Raw genomic sequence first — 16,181 nt, 5'->3', positions numbered from 1 at the left:
TTTTTTGTTTCATCTTCATTGCTGTCTTGCAAAAGCTAAAAACTAATCATCAAGAAAATTTTAAAAAAGAACGGCTCCTTGTTTTGTTTACATTAATGATGTAATCATTGTATTAGCATACATTCATCCAAAGTTACTATTTAATAAGGCAGGTATAATGGCTTCTATCTAAATGTCACCTTAAAATCCCTTGCATTTATAGATGGGGTTTTTCAGAGGTGGCTGGACCTAGGGTGTGTGATTCAGTGATTAAGGATATGTAGTACTCAATTAATCCACTGTTTGCATTTAGCATAGTTATGGATATGACAGAGAGGAATGACTGAGGACAGAAGCTGGGTGTGGTTGACACCACCTAAAAGATCTGTAGCATTTTGGGGATAAAATCGGAAGGTAGACTTGCTGCTCCTGTTGCTTCTGGCTGCTTCCCGCCTGCCCTTTCATGGGCCGTTTCCCGTCTGCCCTGCCTCTCTGTCATGTAACCCTGACTTGTAGCCAACTGACTACGGAATGAAATCTCTACCAATTGTAAACTGCAATACGTTTTTCCTCCTTTCACTTGGGAGTGTCTGGTATTTTGTTCAGCAATGAGAAAAGTAATTACGAACAGGTTTCATTTGACAATTAATACATTTTTCTGATCTTATGTGTTATTTTTGCTTCATCTTATACTGTACTTGTTACCGTAAACACTTATTCTTTTGCATGCTTTAACAAATAGAGATCCAGTATGGGAAAATCATTAACTTTTCAAATGCATTTTCTATCCTGTCTCATGTTGACTAATGACTTAGACATTAATTATTATTTCTCCCTACTATTACCTTTCCTTCTTCTAAAAACTAATCAATTCCTTTTAAAGTATCACCTCCCCTATTGTCTGCTATAGGAGGGTGAAAACTGTAGTGTAAGTTCTTACCAGATTCCTATAGTTCTCCTCATGTGAAAGGTGAGGTAAGCTTGCTTATTTTCTATGCATTGTAGAGAAATCAAGGTAGTAATAGGATGGCTCAGCTAAGAGTGTTGGTAGATGATTTGGTGAGTAAATACCAGTGCAACAGTATTATATGCTCTGCTGACATTTCTTCCCACATGGTGTCTTCAGCTTGCTTAGAATCATCTAATAAGAATAACCAAAGAAACATTACCATGGATTGTTGGCCTATTTGAGCCCTATTTCTGGTACTCATAACACCCCCCAAAATGATATGCTGTGATCTCAGTGACACTTTCTTACTCTTGCATTCACTGTGCTTTCCATTAATTTTTCTTCTCCAGTTTCACATTGGATTGCTTTATCACATCATTTTTACAGCCACACAAAGATACATACCTCAGAGAAAGGTAGTGCCCTTGATTATTTTATATCACTGCTCAGCAGCTTCAGTTATAATTCTAATTTTATATATGCACAGTAAACAAAAATAGCTCAAGGTCTTCTCAGGCAATAGCCATGATATGTCTTGCCTTTCATAGGCCATGAATATAGATCCCTCTCCTCAGAGGCACATTAGAAGCATGTGATTGCTTCCTACTGCTAGTCATTGATGTCTCACTGGCAGTAGATTAAAAATTTGAAAAGTCTTCCCGATCACATATTTCATTGAGACTGGTTGCATTTTCACTAGGCACAAACAGTAGTAACATGAGAAACGAAATAAAGAGGAATATGATAAACATTTTAAATGGTTTGAAATAGCATATATTTAAAATATCTGTGAAATAGCAAATTTGACCATTTCAATAAATAAAACCCTATGCATCTTTCTTTTCAAATAATGTAGCAATGTCAAAATTAGTGTGCTAAAAATAAATAGTGGGCCAGGGATTTAGCTCAGTGGTTCCTCTACCTGCCTCTCAGATGCAAGGTCTCGAATTCGATCCCCAGTACTAAAAAAAAAAAAAAGTAAAAATATAAATAGTGATAAAAACTTTAAATATTTTTACATTTAATCGCATCTAATTGGATTTTGTTTTATGCATCCATCCTACATAATGACCCAGAAACAAAGATGCTTTATATTTGGCTTTTACTCTCATGTCCTATATACCCCTGCATAGCATACTCTTTCTCTTATGTGCTGGTTCACCTTGTTTGTCAACCTGATGATGAAAAGACCCGTGGAGAGGGGTTGAATTATGAGAGCACTAACCTCACCCATGCTTGATGCAATGATGATGTGTGTGGTGTGCAGTGGGAAGATGCAGGTCCCGGGGCAGTGAGAGGGCGAGCTTGTACACTACACATCCAGTCCTTGGCTCTTGCTTCTGTGGCTCTTCTGATGCTTTTCGTTGTTTGTTTCTTCCCCTTTTCCTTCTCTTCTCCTCCTCCCCCTCCTCCTTTTCCTTCTTCTTTTTTGACTCTATTATTTGAGCATATTTTCTGTGCTATGCCCTTGAACAAAGATATATTTCTGTTTTCTGTCAAACTAATCTCAGAAAGCTCAGAATCCCAGAGACAGAATAACCCCCGTCTTTAAATTGTGTCAGGTATTTTTTTTTTTGCAGCAATAAAAATGTGACCAATACAGTTTTCTCACTACTTCAATCACCACTTGAGTTTAGCTACTTTACCCTCTCATTTGCATTACTGAAATATCTTCAGATTTCTTTTCTTACTTCAAATGTGTCCTGTTACACTGCATGCTAAGCACTGTGGAGCAATCTTCTTTTATATAACATGTCAGATCCTGTTACTTCTTTGCTAGATAATTTTCCACCACAGAGAACCTAAGCTAAAGTTCTTAGAGTATCACGCAGGTTGGATCTAGTTCACACCTCCTACCCAAGGGCCTACTTCTCTGTTTTTATCTCCTATTTTCATCTCCTGGTCTTTTCCATTACCGTTTTATTAACTTCCTGGCTCTACAGATATCGGGCACCACATGTTTCTTGCTAGTCTCAGTTGAAATATTACTTAAGTGACTCTTTCCTGAACCTTCGATGTATAAATGTGACCTCTGCATTTGCCCTTCTCGACCCTCCTCCCAGTCATGTACCACTTTCCTACATTTTAATTAACTGATGCATTTTATGAAATTATTAATTTACCTGCTTCTTTTTCTTCTTAAATATGAACTCCAGGAGGACAGAGATTTATTTTTTGTTTATTTTTATTTTATAGTGTATTTCCACTTGTTAGAAAACCCCTTCACAATAAGAGAAGATTAATATAACATATATTGGAATGAATATAAAGAAATGAAAGGATGTACTTGGAAAAATATATTGGACATGGTAATTTTACTACAAATGGAAATTATCACTTTTGGGTAGTTATTCTAGAAAAGCTGGACAATATAAGATGTCCATAGATTATTTAAAAAATATATAAATTGTTATCTATATTGTGGAATTCGAATTACAGCCATAGAGCTGGAATAAGTTATTTAATTTCAATGAGCATTTGTATCTTTATGCATTGTATAGATATAGAGCTTTTTACAAGCACTGAATGAAATGACAATTTAGAAACGTGTTACAGTCTGAAACAAGTGCTATATTTTCTCTCTGATTACTAACAGTCATTTCATAGTGCTTTTTAATAAATATTTTTGAATATTTACCATGTGCCAATCACCATGATTGCCTTTGGATATCGAAATATAAAATAAAGTTCTTCCCACACTTGAAGATTCACCAATTCTCTAGGGATTCAAAAAACACCAGTGAAAAATTTTCCTTCAAAATAATAAGATAGAGTAAGGTAATGGGGTGGAGATGAAAAGTACTATCTCCTAGCCAAGGAAGAATCTAAATTAAATATTTTAAAATGAACCAATATTTATCAAAGCTCAGAAAGGAGAAAATCTTTTCTGGAAAAGAAGATGGTGAATATATGGAGTCCTGCAAGTCCATGGGATGTGTAGAAATTTATGAGAAACTATGTAAGACTAGAGAATATGGTAGAAAGGAGTGAGACTATGTCAGACTAGAAAACTTGGATTTTGATCCTGTTGTCAATGGTGGAGGGAACAGGGAATGGAGCGCAGCACGGCCTCATCTGTGTTTTAGAAAGATGATGAGGCCGAACATGGGAAGAAGTTGATCTAGTGAGAGGAAGTTTTGTGGTGTTGTTTTTATTGGTCAGAGAAGAACCTTCAGTTTGTATCTGAACAATTTGAACTGTCTTCATTAGGAGGAGTTGGGGAGGAAAAAAGTGGCATTTTATATGACCTAGTTCTCTCTATTCTTTTATCAAACTCTTATTTGGTATCTTTTAAATGCCACTATTTGGCCAAGCTTTAAGAAACATGATAGAAATAATCTCTTCCCTACTTCTAAGGAAAAAAAATGATGGAAATAAAATGCAATTATTGAAATAATCCTTTAGTGGATGAAATGAAAACAAATTAAGTGAATGGTATTTTATTACAAAAGTAATAAATGTTCTGTAGAACAGTGATGATAGAAAATAGAGCATATAACACAGGGAGAAATCTAAAATCAAAGATCAGTGAAGTTTTCTTAAATTGTGATTTCAAGAATAAAATCTAAAATATAAGCACAGGAAACTAATGATGCAACATAAAATTAATCTAGTAAAAGAAGCAAAGTGAAATCTGCAAGTCTTTATGTCCAAATTAAAGACTTTTTGTAGATCTTTTTTCAAAAGGTTCTGCTGTCCATCCTTGAAGTTTTACCTTTGTCATTCACACAAGTCTGGATATATCCAGAAGTCCATTGGTTTGAAACACTAAATTCTTAGATGTTTGGAAAATCAAAGGAACTGAACAGAAACCATATTAATCGCTAAATATCCTATCATCATTAAAACCTAAAGTCTATCCTCAAAAGACTGTCAACTACTACTCTCTACTGCTTTGCCTCCTTCATTCCTAGTACTTCATTTGTCAAACTCAGTCAGAGTTCCTCATCTTTTAGAAAATGTCTCTTTATTCTCCACTGCAAAGAATGAGATCTCATTTAAAGCAATAACTGTATTCCAAGCTGTGAACTAAAGCTCTGTAGTTGTTAAAATTTTAAGGATCCACCTTGGCTTTTAGGATGAAGCCATGCTCTAGCTCCAGCTCATGACTAAAACTGCCTAGAGTTTTATTTATTTTTTGTTTCTGTTTTTGTTTGTTGGTACATTTTAGGTATACGATGCAATTACATTCATTACTAGGATCTTGTACCTTTATATGATAGGTCTTGGTTCTTAGTTTTCCCCCTTTCCTCAGCCCTCCCTTCGCCCCCTCTATTCTTCCCTGATTACAAAGACATTATTTCCATGTTTTTCCTTTTCTCATATTTTTTCTTCTGTTCTCCTACTGCCCCCAATTCCCCTACCCTTTTACACATTTTCTTCCTATTACTAAATATCAATTATACATTTTGTTCCTTATTTACATTTTTAGTTTTTCATATCAGAGAAACTATTTGGTTTTTACATGTGTGTCTTATTAATTTCACTTAAGAGTATTGCCTTAATGTGCATCCATTTAGCTATAAATATCTCTAGTTTCTTGTTCTTTATGTCTGAATCGTACTCCATTTTATTAAAAAAACACACACACACACACACACATCATCTTTATCCAGTCTTCAGGTGATGGGCTATAAGGCTGTTTCAACCTATTAAAAACTCTTTTGCTATAAACATAGGTGAGCATATATCTCTGTGGTATGATTCTTTTAATTCTTTTGGAAAAATACCCAGCAGAGGAATACCTGGGTCAAATGGAACTTCTAATCCTAGTTTTCTGAGGTGTCTCCATATTGATTTCCACAGTGGTTGCACCAGTCTGCACTCCCACCAGCAATGAAGAAGGGTTCCTATCTCCCTACAACTCTGCCAGCATTTGTTACTGATTGATTTCTTGATAGCAGCCATTCTTTTTGGGATGAGGTGGAATCTCAGTGTTGTTTTCATTTGAATCTGTTGAATGACCAGTGACATTGAAAAAACATTGTTTCATATGTTTATTTGCTGCTTTCGCTTCCTTGAGAAAAGTCTATTCATTTCAGATACCCATTTTTGAACTGGGTCTTTATATTTGGAAGGTCTGATTTTTTTTTTGAGTTTTTATATATTCTAGATAACAGATGTCTCTCTGAGAAACAGCTTATAATCTATTTTCCCACATTGTAGGCTGTCTCTTAGCTTTGTTGGTAGTTTCTCTTGCAGTGCAGAATCTTTTTAAAAAGATGAGATTCCAAATGTTGATTCTTTGTACTAGTTTCCATGTTATGGAGGATTTATTCATAAAGTCTTTTCCTATGCCAATATCTTTAAGAGTTATATATAATTTATCTTCCAGCAAATTTAGTGTTTTTGTTTCAGTATTTAGATCTTTAATCCACTTGGATTTTAGTTTACTGCATGGTGAGAGTTAAGGGTCTAGTTTTAATCTTTGGCAAGTTGAAATCCAGTTTTCCCAATACCATTTATTAAAGAGGCTGTCTTTCCTCCAGTAAGGATGGTGGCCTCCTTTGTCAAAGATGTGGTAGCTGAGTATGTCTGGAGTAGTTTCTGCATCTTCTAATCTATTCCACTGACCCTTGGATCTGTTTCTTTGCCAGTACCAAACTGTTTTTATCACAGTGACTTTATCATATAGTTTCAAGTTAGGGATTATCATAGCCCCTGCCATGTCTCTGTTTCGTAGAATTGCTATTGCTATTCTAGGGCTTTTATGATTCCAAACAAATTTTATTCTTAAGCATTTGACTCCTCAAAAGTGTCATCACTTCTTGGAAACTCCTTGGTGGATGAGGCAAAGTCAACTCATCTTATCTTCAGCCACTTCCTGTCATTCTTGCTTCATCTAATTTCTTCCACAGGTGTTGGCCCCCTATAAAACTCATACATGATCCTGTATATACAAGATCCCCAAAATCTACCCAAAGATTTTTTTAGAAATAATTATTAAATATGGTAATGTAGCAGGATACAAAATCAACACAAAATTCAATAGTGTTTTTGTACACTAATAATGAACCAATTGAAAAAGTAATTAGAGGAAAAATACCATATGTGATAGCATCAAAAAATCAAATAATTAGGAATTAACATAATGAAGGAAGTGAAATAACTGTACAGGGAAAACTATAGTACTCTGAAAAAGGAAATTGGAGGGGACATCAAAAAAATGGAAAGATATCTCTGGTTACTGGATAGGTAGTATCAATATAGTCAAAATGGCCATATGACCGAAATTGATATACAGATTTAGTGCAATACCAATAAACATTCTAACAGCACTCTATAGAACTGGAGGAAAAAATCCTTTCACATGTAACCATAAAAGACCCAGAGTTCTAAGCGAATCAAATCCTAAAGATCAGCTGTACATGGAAGACACCTCTGAGAAGCAATCATTTCTTAAAAGTTCTAAATATAAACAACAAAGATACTTAACAATAAATAATATTGAAGCATCAACCTAGGAATTAAACCAAAGACTGTTCCAACAACAATAATATAAACGAAAAGACATTTAAACAAGACACAGTCTTCCAGCTTACTAAAGGCAAATTAAGGGGGAAATGAGACGGAAAAGTCTGATAATCAGTCACCTGGACAATCTGAACTGATAGCCCAGGAAGTGAAAGCAAAACAAAACAAAACAAAAAACAGGTGAATGAGGCTCTAGAAAAATACCGGAGAAATGCATATTAACACAATGCTTAAATCACAAAGGAAGAGTGGCCATCACCAAGAAATCAAACAATAACCAATGCTGCAGAGACTGTGGGGCTGAGGAACCCTTTTACATTGTTGGTGGGAGTGAAAACTAGTACAATCACTGTGGAAAATCCATAAGTGGAATCCACAAAAAATGTAATCAGAAATTCCATTTGACCCAGCTAAGTATCTCCCCAAAAGAGTTACAGGCATCATATCTCTCTCTCTTTCTCTCTCTCTCTCTCTCTCTCTCTCTCTCTCTCTCTCTCTCTCTCACACACACACACACACACACACACACACACACACACACACACATCCATGTTTGTAGCAGCACAATTCCTGTTAACTAAATCTTCGCAGTGGTCTATATATCCATCAACAGATGAATGGACAAAAAAAGTGTGTTATTTACACATAAAAGAGTACTATAAATTGGCAAATAGACCCCTCTGTAAAGAATTCCTCAAGCAAGGATGTGAGAGGAGCTAGAGAGAGTGAGAGCAAGAAGGAAGTCAAGGTCTTTTGCAACCTCGCATCAGGCTTGATGATCTTTCTTGTTACATTCTGTTTATTAGGATTGAGTCATTGGGTGCAGTCCTCTCAAGAAGAAAGAGGTTGCCACAGCAGAGTGTACACCAGAAAGCACAATTTGCTGGAGGTAAACTATCAGTACTCTGTGGTTTCTGCTTTCAAATTTTCATCAAAATATTTCTGCTTCAATCACAAACTTTTATTGAACATTTGATACATGCAAAGACATTTTAATACAACAAATTTCTTTCTTCTCCATTATTTCATTCAGTGCACATATTATACTGCAATACTTCTAATTCCTCCCTGGATTCAATATATAATTATTAAGTAACTGTATGTGCCTGAAATTGCACTAGACACAAAAATTTCTAAAACTTAATTTTTAGAAAGCCTCAAAAAAACTTAATCTCCATTAATTTTAGAGATTATTTTAGCTTCATTTTATATGATAACTACCCTTTTAAAATTTAACCTGATAATAATATCTTTATTAAAATTATTGCTTTTTGGTGTACACTTCGAGAATCATGCTCTCAAGTTAGTTATGAATTTCAGTTGTTACACTATGGTAGGATAAATACCCTTGTTGGAAATGCATTATTGCTTCTAATTTTGTTGTCCCTATTAATGTTTTATTTATACCATGAAACTGATTGCAATGATTTAAATTCATATTTATAATAATGGGTGCAGCCAGATATTCATAATAAGAACATTAAAATGAATTAGACTAGTATATATTCATAACAATTGCATTTTTTGCTATACTACTGGTTGATTGTACATTAGTTTGCATTACACTTAAAATTGGATTCCCTTTGCATATTGCTTTATGCCTTTACTCCCAAATATATAATAAATTAATGGTAAGATTACAAGCACGTTGTAATAGAACAGCTGCCTTAAGACAGACCACAACACGTTTATCTACTGAATTGTGCATCACATTAAAACAAACACTTCTTCTAACCAAGAGATAAAGAGAGTCAGACTGCAGAATATCTCAGCTTCTGAACAGTAGAAAGATGAGAAAATAGAAAGTGAGGGGATAAGATGTGATAGATCAGTAGTATGAAGTAATAAGTTCAAACACTCTAACCATCTCTGAGTATCAGGTGAAATAATAGAAAAAGAAAGCTAGTTGATAAGTTTATTTGAAGATAATGATATAGCTGTTGACTCTTTTTTATGAGTTCTATATATTTATCCATTTTAAAAATTAGTAAATTAATAATTGTACTTGTCAAAATATTATAATTTTTATTTAACTCTAATATGAATCCTTTTTATGTGCTTGATGATATAACCAGTAGAGCAGAAAATATGTAAAATAGTAATATGAGGTATAGGAGCACCAACCAGTAGGAAATGTTTGATCTGCTGGCCTCTAATTCTCAACTGGAGAATTGCAACTTGTGCCAAGAGTTATCCTGGGTAGAGGAGAGGAACATTTACCAGTATCTTTGGTAAATTACAGTCTTTCTTTCTTTAAAACTTATAATCTTTCTTAGGGTAGCATAGTAAAATCTGTCTTTCTGTTATGAGAGTGAAAATATTTTAGAATAGATCTACTTTAATATAATTTGTTTATTGCATGTGCTCCACAGTAGGCAAAATTGCTACTTTGTTGTTGTCCAAGTAGGTGACGATTTTGCCTAACAAAGGACATTGGCAAATTCTGGAGACACTTCTAAATCTTCCAGCTAGAGAGGTGTTACTGATATCTGGTGGGTAAAGACCACACATCCCACAGTGTGTGGGACAGACCCTACAAGTGAATGAACCGTCAGTAATTGTATAGTATGCAATGTGTCAAGGTTAGGAAACCCTGAGCTAAGAATAAAATGAACATTGAGAGAAGAGGTTAAGGAAGGAAGAGTAGAAAATGTGGGTTTGTTGCCTCTGTCCTTAGCCAAGCCAAGAGAAGGTGAAGAAGGAACCAAAGAGTTCTTGCAAGATAAGGGCACATCTAAGTGAAAAGGAGAACTCAGCTATTTTCTTGTTGTAGTTTGAGGAAGGAAATGACATAGATATTCCCTGGGGGGAAAAAGTGACATGTCAATTTATGGAATGCTTAGTTTCCCACAAATCTAAAGATGGCTTAAGGAGAAGCAAGTCTCCCATAAGTCTAATATGAGTTGTGAACTCAAAGTGACCAAGGGATCACTTTGGATGAACATCCATGCTGCACCCATGGAGAGTTTGGAGGGAGCTGAGTGTGCACCAAGGTCAGCACCTGGTTCAGAGACATCCCAAAGTACACACAGCCAGGACCAGCTTCCTAATGATTAAGTGCAGGAAGCTTCATCCTCACAAATGGATTTTGCATCTTCATAAAAGTATTGTAAGATAAAGGTAGTATTTTTTCTGTCTGTGTCTTTCCCTATATGGGAATATATATTCTTCCCCTTTATAGATGCAGAAGCAATGCATCTTATTAGAAGCTGAGAAATCAAAGAAATACATCTCTGTTGATTCTGAATTTTTCAGTTTGTGATATTTTATAATAGCAGCATATTTTAGAAGAAAATGGAGCTCTCTCCCTCTTTCACCACTGCCACCACCATGAAGTCTGTGCTGAACGCTCCATTTGTGAGTTTCAAAGTACAGTGCAAAGGAGCAAAGAGAGAAGACTTTTTAAGAAGGAAACAGGGACATGGAGGTGAACCTCTGAGCGTTTCTGGAGTGCTCCTAAAGTGGTTCAACTTTTGTGAAGTGGACCGAAAAGAAATTGCTCAACTGGATGAAATTTCTCTGAAAGATTATACAGTAAGTTATCTGACAGAGGTCCAAAATTAGTCAAGGAAAAAATTCCATTTTTTATACCTCTGTTAAATGGACTTTTGTAACTGTGAAATATCATACCTGTTACAACACTTCTAGTGCTTTTTATTTCTTGCATAGAATAGCGAACTGTGAGAGACAGGACCTTCAACATGACTGATCATTACTTTCCCTTCACTTTACTGTTCCATTCCTAGAAGTTGTATCCTTTAATGATACGGAGCCAGCTGCCAATGATTTACATGTTGGCAGTACCCTCCTTTTTCATGGCCTTAATTCTTGCTCATTCTTTGTGTATCAACTGAAACTTGTCTTCCACCTGTAAATTATCTCTGAGAACTCGAGAACAGGTTAAAAGTCCCTGAAATACATTTTCAGAGCACTTAACAAATTTGTCTGTAATTCTTCATTAAATTAATCATTTTCCTTGTGGGGAAGATCATTGTTTGTGAATTACAACTGCCTCTCCAGTGCCTAACTCAGTATTGGACACATTTCAAGCACTAACAAATATGAGTTTCTCTAAGAAATTAAAGTCAATCTAAATCTGCAATGACAGTCAAGTTTTAGCATCTAATTATAGTCCTTTCCAAGCTTTCTCCCTACTAGTCTACATTCAGTACACTTCTTTCTGATATATATCTGCATAAGTTTATGAAGATTATCTGTTCTTAATTTGAATTTGTATTTCACCTGTAAATCTGTGTCCCTTCTTATATTCCTAGGTAGCATACAGTAGATTAATAACTGGTAGGAATGGGAATGATAACTAATATATGTGAAGCAAAGTCCTCAAAGACAAGAAATAAGGCAGTTTCACAGGGCCAAATGCATTACCTGTGTTTTGCAAACACGCTGCTAGTTTTCCTTAGGTGAGGGAGAATGTATCATATAAAAACTATGGGTTTTAGAGGCTAGCATAACCAAAGCAATATGTTATCCCTGTCACTTACTAAATTTTCCTTCTTAGAAATAATTTAGCTGAGTGTCTGGATTTTGCTTCATGGGCAAAGAGGGGAAATGGCATATAGCTGTATTTTTGTAAGGAAGCATTTTTAAGTCAGATTTCCAAGTCTATTAATGTGACACACCGGTTGATCTTTGTAGACACCTTGTGCTGCCTGGAAGGGCTCTGCTGTCATTTTCTCACTATGGTCAAACTCACCACAGATTATAGTAATGAAAAATATCCCCCTCTGTCTTCTCTCTCTCTCTCTCTCTCTCTCTCTCTCCTTTCCTAGTCATGGTGTATTATTCAACTCTTGCTAGGTGTTTGGTGATCAATACATGAGCCTGTTTCACTACAAAAACAAACATTTAAAATGTAGAGTTTTTTTTTAACATTGTGGAAATCCCTTTTATAGAACTTAAGAATATAAGTACAACATTTACATCTCCTCTTTGTCCTTTAAGAACCGAAACATGGGAGGCAAAGTCTGTAGAATGAAAATATCTCCATGTCTCTTCTTGATTAAAAATCAGATAAAGTATGTTAATAAAGTGGAAATGCTGATACTAAGCTATTTCATGATAGAAATTATGACTAAAATTGTAGTTTATCTGACCCTTAACCCTAACACAGTGAATTAGGGGAGAAAAAATAATTACATATGGTATTAAAGTTAGTTACTGACTTTTACAAATCCTTTATAATACAAATTTAATATCCATTTTATATTAAAAGTTCTGGCATTGTATTCTCAGAATATTACGTATAAGTTTCCAGCACCATACTCTAAAGAATATGCCCTCCAATTTTTCTACTTCACCTTCTGACATTTATCCTCATACTGCACTATGCCCTAGCCATGCCAAAATACTTGTGATTCTCACATAAACTGTGCTGTTTCACTCACTGTTGACTTAACTCTGTAAGCAAAGTTTGTCACTCTTATAAACTGTGCTCACCCTTCCATTTTTTTTTTAACCTCGACCAACATATGTTCAGTGCCCTCTAAGTCCCAATCACAGAAGGAGGGTCTTTGGAAATACAGCAGTGAAGGCATGACCTCCTTCTTTAGAGAGTTTTAGGTATTTTAAAGTCAGACATGTAGATAAAGAAATGGTCAGAGGTAGCAGAGTGGGTGTAATAGAAATGGATATGACATATGAAAGAGAAAAAATGAAGACAAAAAGAGTGAACAGATTTGCAAAGGGACTGAGAGAGGTGATGATTGAGGTGAGTCCTAAGTAAAAGTCAGGGGCAGAGAGAGCTGTTGAGGAGAAGATGGAGTTATGTGTGGGAGCCAATCATGGCCCACTGGCATTTGACATTTGAAAGATAACTTCTTTATTTATAATCAAGGCTTGACACAATGTGTGGTCAGGATGTTCCTAATTAGCATTTGTTAACATTTGTTCCTTTTTAAGGACTCCATCTGTTAAACTTGTTTTTGACCCTGCATGGGAGAAACTCCAAGAAATAGCCAAAGAGCTGATGTTATCTTTAGGAGTCAGGTGCTTCCTGTTAAAGATCTGATGTTATCTGTAGGAGTCAGGTGTTCCTGTTGATGTGCCTTTAAAAGGAGCTGTTTCTGTGAAATAAATCAGACTTCTCTTGGTCTCCGCTCAGTCTTGAGTGTTCTTTCCTTTCTTAATCCTCACTCGCCAACTCAGGCATGTTCGTGATGTGACGGCTGGACCTCCACAAGTGGCGCCTGAACAGGGACCTGAGTATCGAGGGATCCAGTGAAGGACACCACAGAGAATAACAAGGCCTCAACGAAAAGGTAAGGAGTGGTGAATTTTCTTATAAATATTAAAAAATGGGAGCCGACAATAGTTGTATGCTTTTTGTACATATGCTTAAAGATTTCTTGTGTGTCACTGGTGCTAGAGTAGAGCACAGCAATTGTGTAATTTTTTAGAATTTGTAGAAATGGTTTGTCCTTGGTTCCCTGAAGAAGGCACTGTAAACTTAGATACTTGGAGTAAGGTAGGAAAACAATTACAGGATTATCATGCTGCACACGGACTTAGCAAGGTACCTATGGATACTTTTAGTTTGTGGACTCTCATCAGAGAAAGTTTGGATCCCAGATGTAAAAAAAAAAAAAAAGAAGAAGAAGAAGAACAAAAGAGCCCTCTTTAATTGCTCTAGCTTCAGGGTCTCTTAAAAGTTAAAAAAAAACTGTTAGGATGAATTCTCAACCTCTTTTGTCCCCTGTTCAACAAGGGTTACAGCAAGCTTTAAATATTGAGAAAGATTTATCTGAATTTTCCCTTATCTGTCCAGTCTTTGATGGTCAAGATGCTCAGGAAAACCCCGTTTGTCAACATGCTCCAATTCCTTTTAAACAATTAAAAGAATTGAAAATGCCTTGCACCCAATATAGACTAACAGCCCCTTTTACTTTAGCAATGCTTGATTCTCTGGCAACTGATGCTTTACCTCCTTTTGATTGAAAACAAATACCTAAAGTTTGCCGGGTGTGGGGGGGCGTTACTTTTGTGAAAGTTTGTATTTGGAAAACAATGTCAAAAAACAAAAAACAAAAACAAAAACAACACAGAGAGGGTTACATGCTAATTATGAGATGCTTGCTAGAGATTTATGCTACCCCTAAAAGACCCCTAAACTTTACAAACTGATCGGTGAGGCAGGCCACCAAACTGCTGAGCTAAACCCCCGGCCCTGTGAGTACTTGTTTTTTTTTTGTCCTTCTCTTCCTGTTAATGTCTGACAATTGTTAATTGGTGACTTGTGAACCAGATCATTTTGAAAGCCCAGAGATCCAGGCAGACGTGATAATGGGCTCCGCACTGCAGGGCCTAGCAGATGCCCCAAACCCCCTTGGTCACCGTCCTTTCGGTTTAAAAAAAAAAAAAGTCTAGAGGAAATTGCTCGTGAGACCTCTGGTTCTACTTTCAGTTTGGTTTTCGTAAGCCTTGGTCCTATATCTTATTTGGCCTCTTTTGTTGCCTTGTTTGTCTGTTTGCTTATATTGAATTTTCTGATAAAATGGGAGGGAGCTCATTGACCTCCCTCACCTTGATTTTAAATCATTTCCAGGAGGTCTACCAGACTGCAGCTGACCTTGGACTCCATATAATTAAGAAAGATTTCAAAACAACCCAGCCTAGGAGTTGCTCAAACTTCTGCTCTGTGACAATCAGTTGCTAGTGAAAACTATTTAGTTTTGGTAACACTTCTTGTGCCTTACAAATTCTTAAACTGTGAATATAGGGTTAACTTATTCCTTTCTAAAACTTCAAGGTTAATGCTGTTCTAGTGGCAGCCAAATTTTAGGATGTAACAATCTGAAAACAGAAAAAGGACACTTTAAGATGAAGCTTGTTATAGAAGGTGAATAGTAAATGAGATAGAAAAATATTAGGAAAGCTATAAGTTAGAGTTATACTTTTGACGTGAAAGGTTTTTGTATGTTCTTCTTGTTAAAAACAGATAAAGAAAGATATACAAGACGAGAAGGCCTAAGTATATAGAGAAGGTGTGTGGAAATTGTTTATTTATGTTTGTTTGTTGGTTTCAAGTTAGTTATAAAAGGTTTACATTTACAGTAAAAAAGAGCTTTCATTCCTTTAACCCTAATTCTACAAGAGATCTCTGTTAATTTTGACCTGCAAAAATTTTGACTAGTCATAACAAAAAGATTTTATAATTCAATTGACCAAAACCATCTGAGTGCACTCTAGTTTAAATTGTCTTATGTTTGTCTGTCTAAGTGTTCAAAAGTGTTTGTCTGATTATGTTTTTGATCAAAATGATATCAAATACAAATAGATTGTTGATTTCTACAAGCTGGCTTTATAGGATTAAATAAAAAACTTAAAAGATAATTAAATATAAACCTTTAAATTTGGATACATTCCTGTTGGTAAATAAAGATGAAGCTGCTCAGAAAATTCTTATCTTTGTTCACTAATGGGAGCCACCAAAATAATTTTCATAGCCTTATAAAAAGATATGCCTTGTTAAACATGTTGTTAAAAATGTTTCCATTGGTTATCAAAAGGCTGAATTCTAAATATGTTACTGAAACATGTTTATTATTATCTTCAAAATATATATATTTTTTAAAAAAAGGAAGATCCTGTTGATACAAAGCTACTACATTACAGGACATAAGATTTCATATAATTATAATTATTATTGCTACTTTTCTGGTATACAAAATGTATTCATGTTGTTTGACCATGCAGGTTTTCCAGCATATAGTTTATGATAATAACCTTTTGGTCTAGGTATGCTCCCTTCTCTTCTGCTCTA

Source organism: Fukomys damarensis, unplaced genomic scaffold (genome assembly GCF_012274545.1).
Source record: "Fukomys damarensis isolate Sample0158 unplaced genomic scaffold, DMR_v1.0_HiC HiC_scaffold_29, whole genome shotgun sequence".
Lineage (NCBI taxonomy): Eukaryota > Metazoa > Chordata > Mammalia > Rodentia > Bathyergidae > Fukomys > Fukomys damarensis.
This window is presented reverse-complemented; position numbering follows the sequence as displayed.